Genomic DNA, 20,835 nt, shown 5'->3' on the forward strand with positions numbered 1-20,835 from the left:
TTCTTCCCAAACCAAGGGGGTGCGAGGGTAAAATGAATCGGGAAGCACTGATATATATATTTTGAATATATTGAAATAGTTTTACTATCAAATAATGCAAACAGTACGCGGCACGTGCTTCGCCCTAATTCTGGGCTCATCAGACAGTACACACTCACTGAACCCACTCTCGGAAATCGAACCTCGGACGTCAGCGCTAAAGGCAAAGCCTCTCATGTTGCACTAGGGTGTGTGGTTCGTTTATTTGACAGTATGTAGATCGGGGTGTGTATATATATATATATATATATATACTATATATATATAGATGTAGATATACATATATAGATAGACAGATATATATAGATATATATATATACACTATATAGATAGATAGACAGATATATATAGATAGATATATATATATATATACTAGCAACATACCCGCGCTTCGCAGCAGAGAAGTAGTCTGTTAAAGAAGTTATGAAAAGAAAAGGAAAAATTTTAAAAATAACATAACATGATTATTAATGTAATTGTTTTGTCATTTATATGAGTGTTGTTCTCATATCTATATCTCTATATATCTATATATCTATCTATATATCTATATATATATATATATATATATATATATATATATATATATATATATACAGTGGTGTGAAAAACTATTTGCCCCCTTCCTGATTTCTTATTCTTTTGCATGTTTGTCACACAAAATGTTTCTGATCATCAAACACATTTAACCATTAGTCAAATATAACACAAGTAAACACAAAATGCAGTTTTTAAATTTAGGTTTTTATTATTTAGGGAAAAAAAAATCCAAACCTACATGGCCCTGTGTGAAAACGTAATTGCCCCCTTGTTAAAAATAACCTAACTGTGGTGTATCACACCTGAGTTCAATTTCCGTAGCCAACCCCAGGCCTGATTACTGCCACACCTGTTTCAATCAAGAAATCACTTAAATAGGAGCTGCCTGACACAGAGAAGTAGACCAAAAGCACCTCAAAAGCTAGACATCATGCCAAAATCCAAAGAAATCCAGGAACAAATGAGAACAGTAATTGAGATCTATCAGTCTGGTAAAGGTTATAAAGCCATTTCTAAAGCTTTGGGACTCCAGCGAACCACAGTGAGAGCCATTATCCACAAATGGCAAAAGCATGGAACAGTGGTGAACCTTCCCAGGAGTGGCCGGCCGACCAAAATTACCCCAAGAGCGCAGAGACGACTCATCCGATAGGTCACAAAAGACCCCAGGACAGCGTCTAAAGAACTGCAGGCCTCACTTGCCTCAATTAAGGTCAGTGTTCACGGCTCCACCATAAGAAAGAGACTGGGCAAAACGGCCTGCATGGCAGATTTCCAAGACGCAAACCACTGTTAAGCAAAAAGAACATTAGGGCTCGTCTCAATTTTGCTAAGAAACATCTCAATTATTGCCAAGACCTTTGGGAAAATACCTTGTGGACTGATGAGACAAAAGTTGAACTTTTTGGAAGGCAAATGTCCCGTTACATCTGGCATAAAAGGAACACAGCATTTCAGAAAAGAACATCATACCAACAGTAAAATATGGTGGTGGTAGTGTGATGGTCTGGGGTTGTTTTGCTGCTTCAGGACCTGGAAGGCTTGCTGTGATAGATGGAACCATGAATTCTACTGTCTACCAAAAAATCCTGAAGGAGAATGTCCGGCCATCTGTTCGTCAACTCAAGCTGAAGCGATCTTGGGTGCTGCAACAGGACAATGACCCAAAACACACCAGCAAATCCACCTCTGAATGGCTGAAGAAAAACAAAATGAAGACTTTGGAGTGGCCTAGTCAAAGTCCTGACCTGAATCCAATTGAGATGCTATGGCATGGCCTTAAAAAGGCGGTTCATGCTAGAAAACCCTCAAATAAAGCTGAATTACAACAATTCTGCAAAGATGAGTGGGCCAAAATTCCTCCAGAGCTGTAAAAGACTCATTGCAAGTTATCGCAAATGCTTGATTGCAGTTATTGCTGCTAAGGGTGGCCCAACCAGTTATTAGGTTCAGGGGCAATTACTTTTCACAAAGGGCCATGTAGGTTTGGATTTTTTCTCCCTAAATAATAAAAACCATCATTTAAAAACTGCATTTTGTGTTTACTTGTGTTATATTTGACTAATGGTTAAATGTGTTTGATGATCAGAAACATTTTGTGTGACAAACATGCAAAAGAATAAGAAATCAGGAAGGGGCAAATAGTTTTCACACCACTGTATATATATATATATATATATATATATATATATATATATCAAAATACCCGACTTGGCAGCGGAGAAGTAAAAAGAAAAGGAAACATTTTAATAATAGAGTAACATGATTGACAATGTAATTGTTTTGTCATTGTCATGAGTGTTGCTGGCATATATATTTATATATATATATATATATATATATATATAGCAGAATACCCGCACTTCGCAACGGAGAAGTAGTGTGTTAATGATGTATGATGTATGTGTATGTGTGTATATATATATATATAATGTAGATAGGTATGTGTGTGTGTGTGTGTGTGTATGTGTATATATATATATATATATATATACACACATATTGTACATACAAACATACACACAGGTATATATATGTGTATATATATGTATGTGTCTGTATGTGTGTGTATAGCTTTGGTAACTGAGTGCAAGGGAAAATAAAATATAGTCTATAAGTTATTAAACAGTAAAACATTAACGTTTTAAGAAGTACAGGTACATTGAGCACTACTGGAGTGGTTGGGGGTAAACTACATTTTAAAGACTGTGTAACACAAAAGGTAAGTAGTACTAACAGCAGCTAAAATGTATACGGCTGTGGTATAGAAATTACATTTTCTATGTGAACGTTCAAATTTCTGCCTCTGGTAATGTGCCTTACCGGCATTACCAGCAATTAAAGAAAATTAGTTTTGTGTCCTCTACTGTGTTAAGAGAGAAAGGCTTTGGTTTGGGATAAAAGGAAAAAAGGTGTAAAGAAAGGAAAGTTGCCTTTTTCTTTTATATAGTATAGATAGATGTGAGTGCCTTTTGGGGACAGTCGCGGTGAGTCTTGTGTAGACTGGTGAGACGTCCCTGCCATTAATCGGTTGTGATGGTACTGTCAGTCCTCCACTCCTGTGCGTGTCTTCATAATCCGAGCTGACGACCTCATAATCGTATGCGTGCAAAATAGAAAGTGCGGATCGCCTTAATATTAGTTTGCCGCGGTGTAGTAAAGGGGTCCCGTGTTTGCACTTGTCTGGGCTATAGCGCAGGGGGAGGATGAAAAAAATTAAAAGTGCTCACTTTGACTTAAAGCAGAAGCGCAGTCAGCGTCTCAAAGGCCGGCACAGCAATGCGCGCGTGCCGTCTGCTCGACTTTTGCTGGGCAGGAGACCCCAGTTTTTGCAGACACGTTCACGATATCAAAAGTCTCAGCGCTCTTTGGAGGTCATTCATATATATATAGATAGATATATACACATAGATAGATATATAGATATATATATATATATATATATAGATATAGATATATATATATACTAGCAGAATACCCGCGCTTCACAGCGGAGAAGTAATGTGTTAAAGAAGTAATGAAAAAGAAAAGGAAACATTTTAATAATAATGTAACATGATTGACATTGTCATGAGTGTTGCTGTCATATATATGCCTGCCTAAATAAGTCACCCTCGCTTCGCTCTTACTTTTTTACTGTTCATTTAATGATGGCTAGTGGCAGAAAAATTATAAAATGGAGGGAGGATTACACTGAGTATGGCTTTACCAAAACAATTATTGATGGCGAATCGATTATTCATTGATCTGTTTTTCTGTGTTAACCTCATATTTTTTCATACTTCTTCTCAAACCAAGGTGGTGTGAGGGTAAAATGAATCGGGATGCGCTGATCAATGTAATCGGTGTAGCAGGAAATCATGCATTGACAAAAGCTCCCCTTTGCTTAAAATGCATTATTTTTTAACGCGTTATGGAGCACATGCATCGAAGCTTCTCAGCTGTGCTTGTGCTAAGAAAAGGAAAGATTTTAAAAATAACGTAACACGATTGTCAATGTGACCTTTTGTAAGTAGTGCCTGGAGGATTCAGTGTGGAGAAACTCTATAGAGACAGCGTGTGTATTAACTTGTGGATTTTTCTGTGAGTATTTGGTGGCAGTTTGACGAAGTTGCTTCGAAAGACGGCGTTAGCCGCGGAGCTCAGCTCAGAGCGAAATGAGATGAATGGGAGGGGAGATGATGGCGTGATTCCCCACCGCCTTAACTGTCAATCCCCCACAAACACAGTCTCGGAATTTGCATAAGCACACCCCTTCACCTGCAATTTTAACTTAGTTACAAAGTGATCAAAACTCTCGTTTATATCCTGCGTCCTCTCATTAAACTTGTATCCCGCATTACCCATGGGCATGAGAAACGCCAGCGGCAGCCTGTCTATGAACTTAATTTAAAGTTTAGGTTTACACCTTGCTTTCTTTCCGAAGTAGCAGCACTCATGAATATGGTAGTATATGTCACTCGTTCGCTTCTTATTGTTTCGCTGCCTTCTCAATTATATAATGCATGTTTTCTTCAGCGCTTTTTGGAGGTCTTCCTGGTTTTCTACACACTGCGTTGACAGTCAGTTCACGTGATTACGTGGGAGGCATGATGATGTCACACGAAACTCCGCCCCCCCACGGCTTTCGAGCTCAACTCTATTACAGTAAATGGAGAAAAATACCTTCCAGTTATGACCATTACGCGTAGAATTTTTAAATGAAACCTGCCCAACTTTTGTAAGTAAGCTGTAAGCAATGAGCCTGCCAAATTTCACCCTTCTACCCACACGGGAAGTTGGAGAATTAGTGATGAGTCAGTGAGTGAGTGAGTGAGTGAGTGAGTGAGTGAGTGAGTGAGTGAGTGAGTGAGTGAGTGAGTGAATGAGTGAGTGAGTGAGTGAGTGAGTGAGTGAGTGAGTGAGTGAGTGAGGGCTTTGTCTTTTATTAGTATAGATATATATATAGGTGTATGTATATGTGTGTGTGTATATATGTAGATATGTATGTGTATATATATATATATATATATATATATATGCCAGCAACACTCATGACAATGACAAAACAATTACATTGTCAATCATGTTACATTATTTTTAAAATGTTTCCTTTTCTTTTTCATTACTTCTTTAACACACTACTTCTCCACTGCAAAGCGCGGGTATTTTGCTATATATGTATATGTATATATGTGTATATGTATATATATATGTATATGTATATACAGTATATGCATATATATGCATATGTATATATGTGTGTGTATGTGTCTGTGTCTGTGTCTATATATATGACAGCTACACTCATATCAATGACAAAACAATTACATTAACAATCATCTTACGTTATTTTTAAAATGTTTCCTTTTCTTTTTCATAACTTCTTTAACACACTACTTCTCCGCTGCGAAGCGCGGGTATTCTGCTAGTAGGATAATATTTGTCATTTTCCAGTCCTTCGGAATTTCCCCAGTGTGCAGTGACGTCCTAAAAATATGAGTCAAAGATTTATATATGTGCTTGCTAACTTCCTTAAGAACTCAAAGATAAATATTATCTGGTCCTGGTGATTTGTTTGATTGCAACCTATTTAGACAGATAGAAAGACAGATAGACAGAACTTTATTTTCCCCAGGGAGAAATTTTTAAATAAATAAATGTATAAAAAGATAAGTAAGTAAATAAAAAACTAAATAAATATACACACACACTTTGGTCTGAATACACACTGGAATAACTGTAAAGCAAGACAATTGAAAAGTAAGAAATGTTCTGACCTGGCTGTCACAGTCCCAGTGAGGCATTATACATTCTTAAGGTATTATGCTTATATGACCTGAGCAGTGCTTCTCCCTCTACAATTTCCAAATCACTCAGTACCTCCTTAGTAGTCCTTTTACTGGTGGGAAGTTATTTACTTCCTCACATGTGCAGACATCACATAGGTTTAGAGCATCTGCTATTTCACTCTCTGTATTTTTTAATTCTCCTTTACTATTCCTGATGCAATTCACCTCCTCTTTGACTGTTATTTTACTACTAAAATACTGAAAGCATCCCTTTGGTTCATCTTTCGCCTTATCTTCCATATTCCATTCTGACTGCCTTTTAACCTCCCTAATATCCTTCTTAATAGTTGCCCTTGTGTTCTCATATGCTCTTATGATTTTTATGAAACCACTATGGAGCTTTTTTAAATTTCCTACTAATTCCAAATTTAGCAATGTACCTGTCCTACATTATATATAAAATTTCTTAAACGTGCTCCACTGCAGTGTGTTTAGATGTGCTCTATGTCCAAAATGTCAAAAGCATTACCACTTACCAGATGGTGACATTTCTGGTGTTTAATTCAAAAACCCAGTGATTGCCTTAGTGTTCATGTTCGACAGTGCATGATGGAATAAACTTGTAGGCTATGTACATATCAGCAATGGAAATGGAGAGTCAACATTCTTTAGAAATACTTGTATGTTATCAGTGAGTTTAAGGAAGGAGCAGTACCCACTTTTATCTATGCAATACTGAGCTAGTTTCTCAAAATGTTTTCTTGTTGACCTCCTTTTTCCAAATTGAGAAACACTACAGCCAAATTTTAATGATTATAGGCTCACTGCTGTTCTGGGTGTTAATTTGCAATTTTTGATCTTAGTTTTCATTGTAATCATGCTTGTAATCTATGCTACATTATCTTGTTTGATTCAGATCATTTTCACAACTCTGACATCTAAAGATTATACAGCTGTAAATGCTTTTGTGGACACATATAGTATACTCTTGTGGTATTATTTCCCCTCATATTCATGCCTGAATATTTTGTTAAGTACTGAAATTTGTTTGATTAATGCATATAATGGCAGTTAAAGCATGACAATCTGAAAGTGAAGACAACACCATTTAATGATGTGCATGCCTGAGATTTTTTGATAAAGTTACTCAGTCCTTCAAAGGCACACTGATATTTTAATAATCTGTTTCCATAATAACATATGTGGGGGACTGGTTATGTTTTAGTAAGTGATTTAGCGTGTATGTGGTGGGAGATGGGGGGCATATGTGCAAGCAAGTGTTTGGTGGGTACTGGCGCAAGTAGGGTATGAGTGTGCATGTTTGTGTGTATAATGGGGCACAAACAAGTGCATAATAGATCTTCTCATATGCCTTCTGGTATAACTATACTTATGTTTTACCACCAACCTGCCACGATTTAAATCTCTGCATTGTCCATGCTTGTACTGTGACTACCTGTGACAATAAAGCTTGCTTGGCCTACTTTTTTCCCCCAATGCCTGTGTCACTTCTAGGAGGGTATAACCTCTTCTTGCATGGTATGCCTCCAACAAGTCTGTCATCCATCCACAGCGTACATCCAAGATTCCTGCTACTCCATGCTCAAAAAAGAAGTGTAGGCTTGAAAAAAGGTGTTTTACTGCTGGACTTATCCTCTTTGCAGGTCTGGACCCACTGAACATGCCCCACCCTGAGCAGCTTAGTCCCAATTCAAATGGCAGGCTTCAATCCTGCAAATACCTTAAAATGGGACAAAGGCCTTAAAGCATAACATAGATATCTCTTTAAGGGGTGAATTACAGACACCTAAAAAGTCCAAAAGTCTCTTGTATCTTAGGACACTCTGACATGGGTGATGCTAGCCTCCTGATACACTAGCATGATGGTGGTGGCGTCCCCTTCTGAGAACACATTGGTGAGTGCAACTCAGAACCTTCCACTTCTGGGGGACGCAAAAAGCTCAGGGTGGGTAGTTAAAAAAACACCTGGAGCCCCAAGCTGGCTGCAAATTTAGAAAAAACAAAAACTGCCATTAAAAGATCGAATGATTTATCAACAAACAATGGAGTAAGAGGTTCAATGGAGGAAGTAGCAAATATAAGGCACTTGGGTTTCCTAACAGGAGACTTAGGCTATAACCCAACCACAGGGATGCATAAACCAATGTGTTTCTTCGTGCCGGTCCCAAGCCAGATTTTCATACCAGATTGTTCGAGGCCTTGGTTAACAACAGCCACCACCAGTACTGTTAGCCAACAGGGTGCTGTCAGAAATCGGGCTACTTTTGGCTGAAGAAGAAGAAGAAGATGGGGGAAACATGTCTGGAGGCAGGAGGAAAGGAAGAAGGTAAAGAGAGAGGACCTGAGGGTAGGAAGTTTGAATGTTGGCAGTATGACTGGTAAGGGGAGAGAATTAACAGATATGATGTAAGGAAGGAAGGTTGACATATTTTGCATGCAAGAGACTGAGATTGAATGAGAGTAAGGCCAGGTGGACTGGAGGTGGATTCAAATTGTTCTGTCATGGTGTGGATGGGAGAGGAAATAGGGTAGGGGTTATTCTGAAGGAACAGTATGTCAAGAGTGTTTTTGAGGTGAAAAGAGTGTCAGACAGAGTGATGATTATGAAGATGGAAAGTGAAGGTGTGATAAAGTGAGCTGGATGAAATGGTGGACAGTGGTACCCAAGAGACACAGAGTGGTGATTGGAGTGGATTTCAATGGTCATGTTGGTGAAGGGAACAGAGGGGAGATGAGGAAGTAATGGGTAGGTATGGTGTCAAGCAGAGGAATGAAGAAGATCAGATGATAGTGGATTTTGCAAAAAGGTTGGACCAGGCTGTGGTGAATGCATATTTTATGAAGAAAGAGGAACACAGGGTAACGTACAAGAATGGAGGAAGATGTACACAGGTAGATTATACAGTACTCTATGCGAGAGGGTAAATCTGAAGGAGATTGAAGACTGCAAAGTGGTGACAGGTGAAGAGTAGTTAGCAGCATAGGACCTGCATAGAATGGTGGTCTGTAGGATGACATTGGAGATCAAGAAGAGAAGAGTAAGGGCAGAGCCAAGAATCAAATGGTGCAAGTTGAAAAAGGAAGACTGCAAAGTTGAGTTCAGGAAGGAGGTAAGACAGGCACCGGGTGGCAGTGAAGAGTACCAGCCAGCTGGGCAACTACAGCAGAATTAATAAGGGTGACAGCAAGAAGAGTGCTTGGCATGACATCTGGACAGAGGAAGGAGGAAAAGGAAACCTGGTGGTGGAATGAGGAAATACAGGAGAGTATACAGAGGAAGAGGATGGCAAAGAAGAAGTGGGATAGTCAGAGAGATGCAGAAAGTAGACAAGAATACAAGGAGATAAGGCATAAGGTGAAGAGAGATGTGGCAAAGGCTAAAGAAAAGGTGTATGATAAGTTGTATGATAGGTTGGACACTAAGGTGGGGGAAAAGGGAAGTGTAACAGTGGTGAGGTCTGCAGTAGGAGTGACAGATGCATTCAAGTGGGAGGTGGGATTACATCAGGGATTGGCTCTGAGCCCTTTCTTATTTGCAATGATGATGGACAGGTTGACAGACGAGATTAGACAGGAGTCCCCGTAGACTACTCTGATGATATTGTGACCTGTGATGGAAATATGGTCTAGAGAGGAGAGGAATGAAGGTCAGTAGGAACAAGACAGAATACATGTGTGTAAATGAGAGGGAGGTCAGTGGAATGGTGAGAATGCAGGGAGTAGAGTTGGCGAAGGTGGATGAGTTTAAATACTTGGGATCAACAATACAGAGTAATGGGGATTGGGGAAAAGAGGTGAAAAAGAGAGTGCAGGCAGGGTGGAATAGGTGGAGAAGAGCGTCAAGAGTGATTTGTGGCAGACAGGTATCAGCAAGAGTGAAAGGGAAGGTCTACAGGACTGTAGTGAGACCAGCTATGTTATATCAGTTGGAGACGGTGGCACTGACAAAAAACAGGAAACAGAGCTGGAGGTGGCAGAGTTAAAGATGCTAAGATTTCCATTGGGTGTGACGAGGATAGATTGGATTAGAAATGAGTACATTAGAGGGTCAGCTGAGGTTGGAAGGTTTGGAGGCAAAGTCAGAGAGGTGAGATTCTGTTGGTTTGGAAATGTGCAGAGAAAAGATGCTGGGTATATTGGGAAAAGGATGCTAAGGATAGAGCTGCCAGGGAAGAGGAAAAGAAGAAGGCCCAAGAGGTTTATGGATGTGGTGAAAGAGGACATGCAGGTAATGGGTATAACAGAGCAAGATACAGAGGACAGGAAGATATTGAAAAAGATGATCCTCTGTGGCAATCCCTAACGGGAGCAGCCGAAAGAAGAAGAACAGGAGACTTAGGCTATGTCTGCACTGCTATGTTTTGGCAAACAAAAATGATACTAAGTATCCACAAAAAACAAAGATCACTGTCAACAAATATGAAAGTATTTTCACCCACACTAAAATGACTGAAAAAAACATATGACATAGTCGTCCCCCCAAACTAGGCATGCACACAGCATAGACATCGTAAATTGAACAGGCACAGTGAGATTTTTGGCACAATTTTAAGCCTGATTTGTATTTGCCTACTGAATTGACAAGAATTTCAGCTTCATCAGTCGTCGTTTAACATGTAGAGTGAAAGAGGCTGCAATGATTTCACAGCATTACTAATATTCATATAGAAATGCATTATATACAAATTATTTTTTAGTTTGCTCATTTGTTGTATTTTGTACAGTGAGATACTTGTATAATACATATTAACATTAATATAACATACCTGTATACTGTATTAGGCTGCCCAACTCAGTTTAGCAGTAGCATAAAAGAATGATATACTTTTTGTAGGTCGTTCCTTATTTTCGTTTGTTTGTTTGTTTTTCCTAGAGATCCACATATTATCTGCAATAAAATAAAATTAAACATGTCACAGATAAGATTTATTTTGAACAAAATATAAAAACAAAAACATGCTGCCAAAAATGACAAAGTATTTCAATTTGCTTATAAAGAAAGACAGCTGTGTGAAATATTACCTGGCATTAAGGGAACATGATAATTAACTTTGGCTTGGCATACTGTATGCTGCATACTGCTTTTTAGAGATACTGTAACTATTTATCTGTGACCACACACTTACAGGTATAAATTAAGATAAAGGCTTCAACACCACTATGCACTTTGGTTTCTATCTATTTCTTTTTGGTGATTTGGTGGTTTGGTGATTTTGGCCATGTATTATTGAACACATTTTTTAATCTAAAAACTAGGGGAAGAAATGAAAACACTCAGTGTATTAAATATTGTAGCATTATTGTTGTAAATTAAATGCAGGTTTATATATGCTTTATTGGGTTTTGTTTGTGTTTAAATGAAAAAGCAACACACAACATACACCAGCTATTCTTTGATCAGCTACAAAAAGTTACTGTAGTTTGCATACACATGAATAGACTCTTAGAAAACTGCAGCAGACTGGCCTTAAGCTATCACATTGTGATTAGTGGAGAGTCTTCTTTTCATAGTATTTCATATTGTGAAAAACATAGTAAATAAAATAAAATAAAATAAAAATGCAAATTCCACTTTGTTCCAATATATGCATGGGAATTATTAACACAGCATACCTGAACTCACTTAACATAATTCTGTTCTATGGTGCAAGGTCATAGTCAACCCTGAATGCTGGCCCAGTCCATCAGAGGATCCTCTCTTTTATTTCAGCCAATGACTTATTCAGCAGAAGTCTCAAGTAACGCACCTTTATACCAACAGCAATACATTTGCATAATGCATCACTGGGACTGTGTCTGCCAAGTCAGAACTTTTCTTTCTTTTTTTAATTTTCTTGCTTTGTAGTCATTCTTGTGTATATTCAGATCAAAGTGTGTGTGTGTATTTATTTATTAATTAAATAAGTATTATTCATTTATTTAAAGAGCTTATGTAAAAAGCTAAATTTCCCCCTGTGGTCAAATAAAGTTATATCTATCTATCTATCCTGTCCACATACCTCCTAAAGGATGTCAAGGTTCCAGGCTCGGTAGTTTGTTCCAGAGTTCCACAACTCTTTGCATAAACAAGTGCATCCTGGATTTAGTCCTAAATGCACTTCCCCTTAATTTCCAAATCTGTCCTCAAGTACTTGATTCACCATTAAGCTGAAAGAATTCTGCTGAGTCTATTTTATATCTGTCATTGAGAATTATGAAGATCTGAATTAGGTCTCCACAAAATCTTCTCTGCTCGAGGTCAAGCAGGTTTAATTCTCTGTGTCTGTCACAGTACCACATGTCCTGAAATCCTTGGATGCACTTGGTTGCCCTCTTCATCACAGCTTTAGGTGATGCTATGTCTTTTTTGTGGTGATCATAACTGCACATAATACTCCAGATAAAGGCTCACTAACATATTCTTTAGTCATAGGCATAATGTCTCTGGACTTATATTCAAAAAGGGTTTAAGAGAGGTGGTGGAACAGAATAAAAGGAGGAAAGTTGAAGAAGCCATCTAGGAATTAGGAGAAACTACCCCTTCTGAAGGACATTAACAAGTGAACTTGGGTTCATTAAAGTAATAACAAAAAGAAGACACTGCAATCAGTGCCCTAAAGAACCCACCATGGCTTTTTGTCCTCTTTAGAGGAATTTTAGAGAGAAACTGGTAGGTCCTAGGCAGGGGACACTATTTTTCCTGAACTTCAATGAAACTCCAATCTCCCTGATTCAACAGAACAAATTACAAATAAAACTGAGACTGCTTTTTAAAAAGACATTTAAATTTTTGTTTTTACAAATCGACTAAATAATTGGTCTTATTGTATTATTTGTTTAATGTAAATTTCCTTTGTGATTGTGTGTGTCCTGAAGCACAGGATTTTTATATACAAGTTTTATTGTTTTGTGTTTTCCAATTGCAATAATAAATTGTTTTCCCTTATCTTCTGTTGGTGTGTTATATAATTGTTATCATGGCTAGTAGGTAAGTACTATTAAGTCAGTTTTGTTTATGGAATATTTATTTTTCTTTTTGCTTCTGCTCTGGGGATTGGTAGCTTGTGATCTTGGCAGCTTGGGGTGTGAAATTCAACTCAAAGTGTGGTTGAACCTACATGGTTTTAGAATGTGGCAAGAAAAACTGAATACCTGGGAAAAAAAACACACGGGCAATGGAAGAAAGCACGAACTGGACTCACCGGGAGCAAGACTTGAATTCATAACACTGGATCTTAGACACTTTTTTATAATTATGCATTCAGAACTTTAAATGAAATTTTCAGGTACTTTTATAAAGTGTAGCTTCAAGAATTGCCAGTCTTACTGTGTCTATGGACTCCCACTAAAAGTCTATGCATCTCAAATGGTATTTTTTCAGTAGAGTTCTCTATGTCCCATACATTTTTGGCAACACTCATACAGTATGTCTGCTATAATGCAGAATACATGCTTTGATAAGGAGCACTCTATCTTTTCGGTATTACTTGTATCTTATTTATTCATTCATTTAGAAAACAAAAGTAATTTAAACAAAACGTTTTGATGTGGCATAGTTTCCTGCTGTCATTGAGATCAGCGACAGTAGTTTGCATACAACTTTGAGCAGGAACCAACTGTGAAAACTGGCAAAATGTATTATGATTATATTACAGTACAAATTGTTAGACATCTTTGACAGAGTTCATGCACCTTAAAAAACAAGATTATTAAATTATTATTTTGAGATTATTAGAAGATGAATATAATTGTGGAAAAAATTCCAACTGTTTAACCATTCTATTTGAGTTCTGTTTCTGGCAATTACATTTTCTTTTCATTTTTATTTTATGCAATCTTTACTTAAATAGATCCTAATACTTAATAGTGACTAAAACAGAATTTAATTAATCAGGTATGGCATACAAAAGTAAAAGTATTAATTTATGTTTCACATTTAAGACTCATTCTGTGTTGCATTTAAATATCCATATTTAAGTACAGGGGTAATTTGTTATGCACCAACAAAGATCAAGATCTAAAATTTATTAAAAATCTTAGACTTACCCCATTGCTAGACTCTCCAGCTTAGTGTGAATCCCTGGTGTGCTTCTTTTAGCCTGCCTGTGCTCTCGTTTTTCTTATTACTCGCCTCTGCGATATCGTTATTTGTCTGGATCATTGACATTATTCCACTTCTGTTCTATATAAGGCTGTTATCTGAACCCTTTTAAAAAACACTGCTTTGGTTGCATCACTGCTTATTTCCTTTAGGGTATTTCTACTCCTTAACATTTTGCGAGCATTTCTTATCAGTGACATGTAGAAATGGGTTCAGACTTGTTGTTTTAAACAAATTAGTTTAAGGAAGCGTGCTAATTCAATGTTTGTAATGCTGTACATGCTTCCAGGTTATATGCAAATTTCACAAAATATTTTTGAGGGTTAATTCCTGAAGTCTTTGCCTCAATACCAACTCAATTACAGAAGCACAATGTAATAGGTAGAAAAGCTGTGCTGCTTTAATTGAGCAGAGGAAAGACAAAGTTGGTTTGAAAGGCAGACTAGACTGTGTCATGTGTAGCTGATCCATGCCATGATACTGAGCTAATGAGGCTCCCTGAAGTGCCACCACCTGGCCAAGTTGTCCCATTGTCAACGTAACGGTGAAATGGTAAATGTCATACCTAGCAGGTAATACAGCCTGTCCAATCAGTAGACATAGAGATAGTTAGGAAAGGCACTATATGATAGATAGATAGATAGATAGATAGATAGATAGATAGATAGATAGATAGATAGATAGATAGATAGATAGATAGATAGATAGATAGATAGATAGATAGATACTTTATTAATCCCAAGGGGAAATTCACATAATCCAGCAGCAGTATACTGATACAAAAAACAATATTAAATTAAACAGTACTCAAAATGCATGTAAAAGCAGACAATAACTTTGAATAATGTTATCATATATAATCCCCCCCCCGCGGGTGGAATTGAAGAGTCACATAGTGTGAGGGAGGAACGATCTCCTCAGTCTGCCACTGAAGCTACTCCTCTGCCTGAGTAATTACTTGATTATACTCTTCCAGCAAAAAGTTCTGAAAAGTAAAAATCTCCAAGTTTTCAGCATTTTGAGCCTAATGTCAATTAAATGCAGGGTTACAAATGCTTTATTGGGTTTTGTTCATGTGTTTAATTGAAAAAGCAGCCCACAACATACAACCAGGCAGCAAAAAATACAAAGAAAGCCATACTGCAGCATATGAAAATGCAGAAACTGATTAAGCAACACAAAGGAGATATAAAGTACTGATAAAAAGGCAGTCGATGAGTATAAATGATATGCTGTAATCTTTGGAAAACCATAATGCAGATCTATTGCACTGATGTGTGTGATGGACAAGGTAAGTGAAAGCAACAAATTAAACATCATGCTTAAGTATGGAAAACTTATTTTCTCAGTATTTCTGGCTTTTTGAGTGGGTTCTTTTTAGGAAAGGTTACCTGGAATGTGAAAGGTAGTAAAACTGCTAAAGGATCATAAAAGAAACTTGGCACAGAAGAAATACTAGAAAGAATAATATAAGTGACAAACTTGAGAGCAAACATAGTTCTCGGTAATACAGGACCAGAGACTTGCGTTTAGAAGGCAGGGCCACTCATACTTGATCAAAGCAGAACAGACATGGCAAATACACTGCTGTCACATGCCTGTACTTGACACTGCTGGGACAGGTTCCATCTCCTCACAACCCTGCAAAGGAAAAAGAAAATTCAGAAAACACACTGCAATAGCATTTAAATACAATATTGTGATTTATTATGCCCTATTATTCCATTCATTTATGGATACATGAAGTGAGTGCACAGTTAGGAATGAACTTAAAATACACAGTCAAAAAAATCAATAAAAAGTAATTGAAAGCTCAGTTAATTTTGTCATTGACCAAGAGACCCTATATGCATTGGGAAGAAAGAGATTTAGTTTGTTAGGAATCTAGTTAGGCCATATTCACACATCACTTGCAGAAACCTCTTGTTTGTTTTCTTAAAGGTTTGGCTTCTATTGTCATGTACAGTATGACACAACAAATGCAAGTCATTCTGCTCAGTATTTGAGATCTTTGTCTGCCTTTATGTTCTGACAAATGTGTTCTGATATTTGTCAGTAATCATGGCACTGTAGGCTGGCAATGTGTGGAATGTTTACTAGCAATTGCCAGAATTTCAGTATACCCTGTGATAGTAATGAGCCTATAATATTAAAAAGATACTTAAAACTGGTTGGTTTAGAATTTTGTTTTTAACGTATAATCAATACAATTTTATAATAACAAACTAATTTAACTAATGTTAAAAAGACATATTCGCATGTAAGAATTAAACTGCTGGGAGGGAGAGACTGTGTTCTGGTAGATATTTTAAGATATCACTTTGCTCTGTATACATGGCAGTATATTTGAACTAAAAAATTAGATCCTTAAATATTAATCTTCAATATTTTAAGTGTTATTTTTTATACCAGGTTGTACAATACACCCACAGATAAAGCTTCAGTTTTTAGGGATACAGATGCATTTTTACACGTGTATAAAATATTAATATGGTTAAATAGCTTTTAATAATAATAGTAGTCAGTCAGTCATTTTCCAACCCACTATATCTTAACACAGGGTCACAAGGGTCTGCTGGAGCCAATCCTAGCCAACACAGGGCACAAGGCAGGAACAAACCCCGGGCAGGGCGCCAGCCCACTGCAGTAACAATAGTAGTAATACATTTTATTTATATAGACATTGATATTATACTATTGAGTCACAACTTTGGCCAGTTTTCAGCTTTATGTTTTTTGCTTTATTTATTTTAATAAACTGAGTAATAAAGGTGCTACCTACAGTCAGCAGAGGACACCCATATGTAGCAGTTGCATGCAGGCAAAGTTGGGAGGAACGTAACAAGACTTAATTGATCTATGGAGGTCTGCCTGCTTCTTATTCCTGGAGATGACAAAGCATCTCCAAGGTCTAATTTAAAAATAACTAAATCCAAAAGTAATTTTGTGGTTCTTCACTACAAGCTACAACAGTAGCTTAAAGATCATTTCGTGTTAAGCGTCAGGTCACCTGCCGTCTCTCTCCAGGAATTCTCAGCACTTTGCTGCTTCCATCTTCCCTGTTTCTTATTTGTCTTTTAAATGTTAGTTGAGATATTATAAGTATATGCATGCAATAAGCCCACCACCACCACTATAGGAATAACCTTCTGAAATGAAGTACAGTTTTAATAAGTACAGTGCTTGATCCTTTCTTGTGACCAAAAGTGTTTTTACCATCATACTATATAATTGTGTTCTGTTAGATCACAGAATCTTCAACACTCCCCATGACAAATTATGTGGGCTTTTTATTTTGTCAGTGAAGTCAGCATTTGTAAAGCACCTGGACATTTGTTGCCACTGTTATCTCAGTGTTATCCTTTGTGTTTGTTACCTTGACAGTTTTTTGTGTGGTCTATACATTTCAAAAATTTATTATGTAATTCAGAGTCAATGTCATTAATATATAGTACCTTAAAGAGAGATATAGTCCGAACACAGATCTTTAAGGGAGTCCAATGAACATCTCATTCCTTAAGGGCCATTTCCCCCTCCTGCCTTTAGCAGATCATTCAGTCTATGTGACCTTGGTGAGTCTCTTGTGGGGAATATTTCAAGAACCATCGGGGGAAGAACGAGATTCAGGGCAGTGGCTAATGCAGTTTCCACTTCCCTCCACAGAATGGAAGACAATTCATCAAAGGAAACCAACTGATGTCACTTCTGAGACACCTACCAATCCATGCCCTCTGAATGGACAAATGACTGTTGATGAAAGAGGGATCATTTGACCAAAAGCACATAGAAGAGCACTTCGGCTGAATGAGAGTGACTGTATCTATTTCATACATTTTTGCAGTTAAACGGGTTCCCGGCTGTGGTAATCCGCGACTCCGTGCATTACCAAAATAAAGTTAAAGAAACATTAAACCAAACATCGTTATCTATAGGGGTAAAAGTATGCCAGTGTAATGGAAGGGTGCTTACCGTTTGTGTGTTGAAGGCGCTACCGCTGGAATGTCTAGCTGGTGAGCGCTGTGAGTTGCGGTGAGCCTGGGCACACATGGAGCTGGTATGATCACCGGTGTCCCTGCAACCTGCCCAGGGTATGCGTTTCAAAGACGCCGCACCTGCAAGAAAAAGCCGGCATTTGCTTTTTTGACAAGGGTTGAGTCAGAGATGGAGTTCCCTTATTGTAAATAAATGAGATTCACTAACTGGTGTGCATGAGCTCAGCATAGTCGTTGGCCATGCTGGGGGTATTACACGCGCTCGACCGGCAGCGGTTCGATTTTAAATAGAAAGTTCATCGGAGCAGGTCACGGCGCGTGGCATGAATGTGCCAGCGTCTACCTGGATAGGTACGTGGGGTAGACGGGAGTGGCAGATTGCCTGTATAATCTTGCCGGTGATATTTAAGTAGCTGCTGGGCAACAGTGGTCGTCAGCGGATCTAAAGGCGAGGTAGGAGTAAGTACTGCTGAGCAATTGAAGAAGCAGTTGTGATTTTTGACGGCTTTATAAATAAAGTATATAAATAAAGTGTATATATATATATATATATATATATATATATATATATATATATATATATATATATATATATAAACTACTCAAAAATATTAATGGAACACTTTATAGCAGTGGTAGCGCTGCTGCCTCGCAATAAGGAGACCTGGGTTAGTATGCTCCCCCCGTGTCTGCGTGGGTTTCCTCCGGGTGCTCCGGTTTTCTCCCACAGTCCAAAGACATGCATGTTAGGTGTATTGGCGATCCTAAATTGTCCCAAGTGTGTGCTTGGTGTGTGTGTGCCCTGCAGTGGGCTAGCACCCTGCCTGGGGATTTGTTCCTACCTTGCACCCTGTGTTGGCTAGGATTGGCTCCAGCAGACCCCCGTGACCCTTTGTTAGGATATAGTGGGTTGGATAATGACTGACTGACTTTATAGCATCAACTCAGTGAAACATCTTGGATATTGATCTGGTCAGTTAAGTAGCAAAGGGGGTTGTTAATTAGTTTCAGCTGCTTTGGTGTTAATGAAATTAACAACAGGTGCACTAGAGGGGCAATAATGATACGACCCAAAACTGAAATGGTTTAACAGGTGGAGGCCACTGACATTTTTCCCTCTTAATCTTTTCTGTTTCTTCACTAGTTTTGCATTTGGCTATGGTCAGTGTCACTACTGGTAGCACGAGTTGATACCTGGACACTACAGAGGTTGCACAGTTAGTCCAACTTCTCCAGGATGTCACATCAATACGTGCCATTGCCAGAAGGTTTGCTGTGTCTCCCAGCACAGTGTCAAAGGCATGGAGGAGATTCCAGGAGACAGACAGTTACTCTAGGAGAGCTGGACAGGGCCATAGAAGGTCCTTCATCCATCAGCAGGACCGGTATCTGCTCCTTTGGGTGAGGAGGAACAGGATGAGCACTGGCAGAGCCCCACAAAACAACCTCCAGTAGGCCACCGGTGTGAATGTCTCTGACCAAATAAACAAAAACCAACTTCATGAGGGTGGCCTGAGGGCCTGACGTCCTCTAATGGACCCTGTGCTTACTGCCCAGCACCATGGAGCTAGATTGGCATTTGCCATAGAATACCAGAATTGGCAGGTCTACCACTAGCACCCTGTTTTTTTCACAAATGAGAAAAGGTTCACCCTGGGCACATGTGACAGACGTGAAATGGTCTGTAGAAGCCATGGAGAACGTTATGCTGCCTGTAACATCTTTCAGCACAACTGGTTTGGTGGTGGGCCAGTGATGGTCTGGGGAGGCATATCCATGGAGGGACGCACAGACCTCTACAGGCTAGACAATGGCACCTCGACTTCCATTAGGTATTGGGATGAAATCTTCAGACCCATTGTCAGACCTTATGCTGGTGTAGTGGGTTCTGGGTTCCCCTTAGTGCACGACAATGCCCGGCCTCATGTGGCGAGAGTATGCAGGTATTTCCTGCAGAATGAAGGAATTGATACCATTCAGTGGCCCCCACACCCACCAGACCTAAATCAAATAAAACATCTCTGGGACATTATGTTTTGGTCCATCCAACGCCGCCAGGTTGCACCTCAGACTGTTCAGGAGCTCAGTGATGACCTAGTCCAGATCTGGGAGGAGAACCACCAGGACATATCAGTCTTCTCATTAAGAACATGCCCTGACGTTGTCAGGCATGCATACAAGCATGTGGGGGCCATACAAACTACTGAGTATGATTTTTTTTTTCCATCAAATGATGTGGCATCCTTTTGTTCCTAACACATTACTCAGTTCATATCAGTATAGCTATCCAGCATGATTTTTTTCCCACTGAGATCTGATGTGTTTTCAAAGTGCTCCTTTAATTTTTTGAGCATAATCTATACTAATAAAAGGCAAAGCCCTCACTGACTGACTGACTCACTCACTCATCACTAATTCTCCAACTTCCCGTGTAGGTAGAAGACTGAAATTTGGCAGGTTCATTCCTTACAGCTTACTTACAAAAGTTACGCAAAAGTTTCATTTTGAAATTCTACGTGTAACGGTCATAGTGGTCGACAATGTCCGCCATGTTGAACTTTCTTATTTATGGCCCCATCTTCACGAAATTTGGTAGCCGGCTTCCCTGCACTAACTGAAACTCATGTATGCACTTATTTCGGTGGTATGACGCCACTGTTGGCCGCCATATTGAACTTTCCAATGGTCTTTGTTAATTTTTAGCCCATCTTCAAGAAATTTGGTACGCGGGTTCCCAACACTAACTGAATCCTACTTACGTACATATATATATCCATAGCCTGAAGCTCGGTCACCATGTGAGGCGGCATTGGGTCCCCCATCCCCATGCCTCCCGCATTGTTGGCTGCCTGCCTATATAAGGCCGTCCGTCGTTCCAGTCTCTACATTCCCT

At 38.7% G+C, this 20,835-nt stretch overlaps 1 protein-coding gene across 3 annotated transcripts in view; it reads right to left on the reverse strand.

Moving 5' to 3' along the window:
- LOC120531977 (P2Y purinoceptor 13-like) overlaps positions 1-14,140 on the reverse strand; it is a 47,179-nt gene extending 33,039 nt beyond the window's left edge. For all 3 annotated transcript variants that reach the window (XM_039757912.1, XM_039757920.1, XM_039757929.1), the window contains exons 1-2: positions 13,896-14,140; positions 10,637-10,758 (exon numbers count right to left, since the gene is read on the reverse strand). The gene's annotated coding sequence lies outside the window, so the exon portion shown is untranslated. The remainder of the gene's footprint in view (positions 1-10,636; positions 10,759-13,895) is intronic.
- Positions 14,141-20,835: the final 6,695 nt, after the last annotated feature.

This window comes from Polypterus senegalus, chromosome 1 (assembly GCF_016835505.1).
Source record: "Polypterus senegalus isolate Bchr_013 chromosome 1, ASM1683550v1, whole genome shotgun sequence".
NCBI lineage: Eukaryota > Metazoa > Chordata > Cladistia > Polypteriformes > Polypteridae > Polypterus > Polypterus senegalus.